Source organism: Punica granatum, chromosome 5, assembly GCF_007655135.1.
Source record: "Punica granatum isolate Tunisia-2019 chromosome 5, ASM765513v2, whole genome shotgun sequence".
Lineage (NCBI taxonomy): Eukaryota > Viridiplantae > Streptophyta > Magnoliopsida > Myrtales > Lythraceae > Punica > Punica granatum.
The window spans coordinates 25,891,644-25,898,198 of record NC_045131.1 but is presented as its reverse complement, the minus strand read 5'-3'; positions in this window follow the sequence as shown (position 1 = coordinate 25,898,198).

Below are 6,555 nucleotides of genomic sequence, written 5' to 3'. Positions count from 1 at the left end.
CACTCACTAGCCCTATTATTTGCAGGGTTCGCCCTTGAATTCTCTTGGCTCCTTCTAAGACCATCTTCACAATCTTCAAAATCCAAAACGCTAAATAGAACCGGCAAGAGCTTAGACCTTTCGCATGTTTCCCACAGACGATGCCAATGTTATAGAATTGTGAATCAGATTAAATCCACCTGTAGTCCTTGTGCTCTTGATCAACTTGCAAAAAGGGAAGATCGGGGTGGTGGCTCGATTTTCCTATCCGACGCTCAAGTCAACAAGGGTTCTCATGAGAGGAAGAAGTACGTAATCTTGTAAACGGTGGACATACCTTGGTATTTATAAATGATCGTAAGAATATCGATTGCCTCATTGTATGGGATTCTCGACATATTTACTACATATCTAACCTCAGTAAATTAGAAGCTAATCCCACCATACTTGCTGCCCAAGTAATTTCTGTTTCGGACCCTTCGCACCGCCTCAAACAACCGACATGCTTCGTTGGGCCAGACTAGGTTTCGCAGGCTTACACGACCCATGAGGTATTGGGCCCAAAATCCTGTCCCTAACAAATGAGTATATATATATATACAAACACACTATAAATTTGTCTTGTTTTACTAATGAAAAATTTGTCTCTCTGGGTAATAAGACAGAGACAAAAGTTTTCCATACTCTGTGCAATCCTTTTTACTTTATGTTATTTTAATAAGTTAGTTGATTATATTATCTAGGTTATTTAATTTTTAATGAACAGATTAAGAAAAAGAATTAAATTTTCTATACATATAATGTTCTAATAGACAATTTATAATTAAAAAATAGAATATTTAATTCATAAAAGGGAAAAAAAGAAGAAGAAAACTTCCTATGCCTCATCAAAATACACAAAAATAGAAACCGTTGAATATGTTGGTTTCTTTACCTCCTTGGCTCTTTTCTTTTTTATTTTTGTGTTTTTATCCCGTCTAGTATAATTCATTGAAATTGTAATTACTACTTTTTACAAGTATTATTTTCCGATTTTTAAATTTTCTTTTAGTTTTAAGATTATTTTCAAGCATTAATTAGTTGTTGTCATTCTCAATCGATATTTTGATTTGGCAGGGGGAGAGTACATAGCATCCTCCCATTGCTTGATTTATGAATACAAAGTCTTAAAATTATGCAAAAAGCTAAACTTAAGTTCTAAACGTATTAGTAAGACTCAATTAGTCCTAAACATTTAGTCTGTCAGACATTTCAAATGAAACCATAAGTAAGAGTTAACGCTATTAAATTAATCCACGTGGTGCCTCCTGATTGGTCATTAAAAGTTTGATTTATTAAAATTTTAAAAAAATCTGACGAAAAAAGAAGAAAGCAAAAATATAAAAATATAGGGAAAAACAAAAGGAGGGGATGAGGGGAGTCCCACCGGTGGGGCTTCCCCTCTAACCTCCTTCCCTGGTGAGAAAATTTTCAATCGACCAATTAGGAAGCGACACGTGAATTAATTTAATGACATTAACTTACAATTACATTTTTGGATTGAAAATATCTAACGAACTAAATGTTTAGCAATACTTGAGCCAAACTGATACGTTCATTCAACCTTTTTTTTATAATTTTATTTTGTTTTTATTTTAATCAATTTGTTTGGTCCCATAATTAGATTCCTCGTGTGCCAAAAAAAAAAAGATGCCACGTCAGCTTTTCCTTTCATATTTTGATGGAATATAGATGGTGTGTGGTGATATGGAAAATTTTCCCGTTATAAGAGATTGAATGAATTTGTGCTAACTCGTGAAAAATGTTAATAGAAATCGTGACGTGCGATGTAATTCTCCCTAGAGCTTGCCAAAGGTTAGTCGGGGTCGGGAGAATGTGGTTTTGCCGATAAAAAGAAAAAAAAATTGTAATGAGATGGGGGTAGGATTAGAGGCAAGCATAAGCTCATATGTAAGTGGATGTATGTGTTCGTGATGCCTAATTTTCTTGCCCTAGAGTAGAATATGTGATGATTGGCCGAGTGAATTAGTGCATTTAGTTAGGGAGTCTAGGGGATTTGTCAAGATTTAAATTGATCAAGTGGTTTAGATGAGTCTCTCTGGTCATGGTTGAAGTTGTTTAATTTGGCTTCATCACTCTCTGGTCCCAAGGAAATTTTGGCTAAAATTGATTAATTGTATCTTGGGCTCACAGGTCAATGGGTTTAAAATGCCAATTCGCGATTCAATTGACAAAATGCTCGATAAAGGTCTCGGGGTCAATTCTGCGAACTTGAGAGTAAACTTGTTTTTGAATTGATTAAGTGTTGGCGGGTGTGGTGGCATTCCTTTCAATGGGTATTTGTGCCAAATTAACTATTTATGCGTCTAGTTAGGTAATTAATTAGGCAATTTAAAGCTAATTTTGGATCATTGGGGCTCTTAGAGCAACTCATATAGTATAATCAGGGGTCTCATGAAATGGCCGAGAGGCCGTGTGGACTTTGGGAACTTAGCTTATTTTTCTCGGTCTAGATTTATATAAATTAGTAGTTAACTAGGTTGATCACTTGGCCTAATAACTCAACATTGATGGGTTTTTTTAAAAAAAAGAAAAAAAGAAAAAAACGAAAAATTAGAATAAAATGTATAAATTTAGGAGAAAACTTGATCTTATGTCTAATTCACTAAAAAAAAAAGGAAAATTGCAACAATATGAATTTAGATTTTCTAGAATAGAGGCCCTAGGTCCATTTAACACATTTTAAACCCACTCAACACATTTTAGGCCTCTCGGCTTATTTCAAGTTATCTCTGTAAGTTTCACCTCTATCATTTCCTCGAATAGATAAAGACGACCATTTCAAGTAGGGAAATAATTAGATCTAACTAGACATGAGGCTCGTGCATTACACGGGTGCTTGTGTTTTTTTTTGGTTAATTTGTCGTTAATAAATATGTCAAATCTTTTTGTTTCTATAACTTATTATGTTTATGTTGTATATGTAGTATTATATATTAGTAAATGTAATATTGATTGAGAGTATAAATTTATTACTATTATGTTGTTTGTAATATATATAGATAGTTTCATTTATATTCTTCATAGAAATTTATCCAAAAATAGTATACAGTACAATATTAAATTCAATATAACTTCCCATGAATAGTTATATTAAATAATACATATTTCGTTTATTAATATTGAAAAGATAGGATAATTCATACATTTTGTGGTAATAGGAGTTACACATTTGTAACTTTGACTCTTAAAAGTTCAATATTCATATAAAATATTGGACATATAATATGTGTGTCACTTTGAAGGGTGCTCGGAAGGGGTGGGGGGGTCTTCGATCCAATCTCATCTCTTGGTGACCACCCGGCCCCTTGGGGTTATTTTTTAAAAATTTAATTAGTTAATTAATTTTTTCATTTTTATTTTACTTTTTAAATAATTTTGCTTTGCAATTAATAACATATTACTACGTGGGCAAAATTAACGGCGTCAATTCCACATCAGCAGCTCGGTAATGCCCCTTCATGGAACGGACTAAAACAACTTAATGGACCAAATATATAGGGTTGATTTTTTAAAAATTTATATGAGCAAAAATTGATTGAAGACCAAAAATATGTGACCAATAATGTATTTTTTTCAAAATAAAATATAAAAAGGAAAGAATAATAAAAATAAGAATTGTTGAATGTAAAGTTTGGAACACAGGACGATATACATAATTAATCAAGCTTCTACCACTACAACACCAATAAATTCACGCTCACTTTTATCATTCTTTAAGTTTTTTATTAATTAATTTTGGTAGGTTATTAAATTAAATTAAATTAGGTAAATGAAGAGACACTCAATCAGGAGTTGAGGAATTGCTTGAAAATCTTACGTGGCAGACTCATATCGTACGAATAGAGGCTTCTCCTTGTACGGGCTTGAGGAGCCTACTTTAAATATCTGTAATAATAATAATAGATTTTCTTAATTTTTAATATATTGTTTAAATAATTTTTCTATTAATGAGAGATCATTTATTATAATATGATACAATTTTAATATATATATATATATATATGGATTATAAAAGGCTATTTAAAGTCAATTAGTGGGTATAGTGCCAATCTTTGGCAAAATCTTGGTACGCAAACCTTAAAATTGTAATAGGGCCCCTTTACTCGGATATCGGTTCAAAACCAATTAATCCTCTCGGTGGCTAGTTCCATATACACTTAGAGAGGAAAAATACATCGCTTACTGGCCTAAAAAATACATGGCTCCTAAAGCAAGCTCGAGTCCCCAGCATAAGCAATAACCCCAAGTCGGATTCCTGCCCGGCAGCGGCGACCTTGTCGAGCCTGTGATCGCCTACCACGAGTCAGTGCGCCCCCTCTCCCTTTCTGCTGTCCTCGTATTCCCAACTCCCCTCTCTCTCTTCTTCAATAGAAAATTAAATAAGAGGATGAAACTAGCAAATCAATTAAAGCAACAGCACGAAAAATGAATTAAAAAAAACGAAAAGAACTAATATGGAAACAAATGTAAAGGTAGAAGATACAAAGGCACCCTTAATAATAAATAAAAGGAATAAAATAGACAAAAAGCAAAACTAGTGTGTCAAGTATTATATATATCTTTTTCAGACTTTTAGCCAACATAGTTGCCACTATAGGACGAAACTCAGAAATATCGTTCGCTCCAGGTTTCTCTGGGATCAAACAAATGAATGCAGAATTGATGCATTTAAGAAAATCTCCAGTATCATGAAATTCCTTGGAGACCTCCTAACTTTTTGGAAAAAAAAGCTAGAGTAAAATCATTTGGATCCCGGTGATTTGTTTCGTACTTATTCTGAGAGAGCCTACAATATCTCTTATTCCTGAAACTCTTCTTCCAACATATCAACATCCTGTAGGTTTAGAGATTGAAACTGCATATCTTGCAAACTCAGTGTAAAAGTTCTTGACTCTTTTTATAGTTCTTTGTAGTGCCCTGCAATTGCGGACTTCATCGCATTTACTTTATCAAAGCAGTGCCCATTCACAAGAATTTCCCGAAGAGAATTGGCTCGACAATGCACTAAAGCTGTCTTATGAAATAAAAGATGTGTTTCGGTCCCCTTCTTTCAACTAGAGAGCTCGAGATTTTTGTCTCCATGAGGAACTCCTCACAATGAATCAAAATATGAATCTCCCTCTTTAAAACAACCCTTCTAATCTTCTGTTCTTCTGAAAGACCAGCAGAAACTTTGAAATTATCTAGAGAAGCCAATTCATTCACAAGCTCTCTTCTCTTGATTAAAACGTTTCTCACCTTCTCTTGATTCCATTTCTTCAATGCAGCTTTTAGTCCCTTTAATTTTTCAGCAACCAAGAAACTAGTACACCCTTGGATGCTAAGAGATTCCCATGAGTTCTTTACCACTTCTTGAAAACCTTCCATATGTAGCCATATATTCTCAAAACGAAAGGGTGTCGGCCCCCATTTAATTGCACCCACCTCCAATTTCAAAGGGTGATGGTCTGAAATAATTCTCGGTAAAATTAGATGCTCCATATCAGGAAAAAAAAAAATCCTCCAAGTCAGCAGATACTAAGAACTGATCAATTCTCGAGCGAGAAGCCCTTTCTCGATTGTTTGACCAAGTGAACTGGCCTCATTTTAGTGGCAAGTCGAACAATTCAAATATGTTAACAAAGTAACAGAATTCCCTGATACTTATTGTCTCCCTTCTACTTCTACTCCTTTCACTTTGATGAAGAACGATATTGAAATCACCACTAATCACCAACGGTAATTGCCATTTTACTCTTGCAGCCTCGAGCACTTCTCAAAGGAGACATCTTTGTAGCCCTTCCCCTGGCCAATACACACCAGTGAATATCCACTTGCAATCACTATTAACCATTTGAATACATAAGAAACTGTGCAACCCACCTTAGAATCAATTAGAGAAAATTTATTTGTTTACCACAATAACAAAATGCGCAACCACCCCACCCCGCCGCGCCCCCCACCCCCCCCCCCCCCCCCCCCCCCCCCCCCAAATTGCCATTTGCAGGAAGTTCCCTACATTGCCAGCCCTATGCCCAACCAAACTACTAACGATTAAGTTGTTGACCTTGGATAGCTTAGATTCTTGGACATATCACATCTCCCTTCCATTCCTTCACATAATTTTTCACAACTTCCCTCTTGTTGTGAACGTTAAGACCCCTGACATTCCATATAATGAAATTAACTTCCATTCCATTGGTAAAGACAATAGACCCTCTCCTCAACGTTGGTGTGCATGAAACTTCATTACTTAAGCCCCTATAATAGTTGATGGAACAAGTTAGACTCTTTAGTTCCCGATCCTTCCTCAAGATTGTAGTTCAATCGACACTCTTCTCGTTAGTTCTCATCCTCCGATCCTCTAATATGCTCATTCTATTTCTGGAAAGAGCTTCTTAACTTTTTCTTCAAATTTGACGAAAGATCTTGTTGAAGAAGAGGACCAAAGAGTGAAATCAGAATGTGGTCAAAGGCGTGAAGATTACTTTCCTTAAGGTGGCTATCGCCCCCACTACAAAGAGTTTATCACGG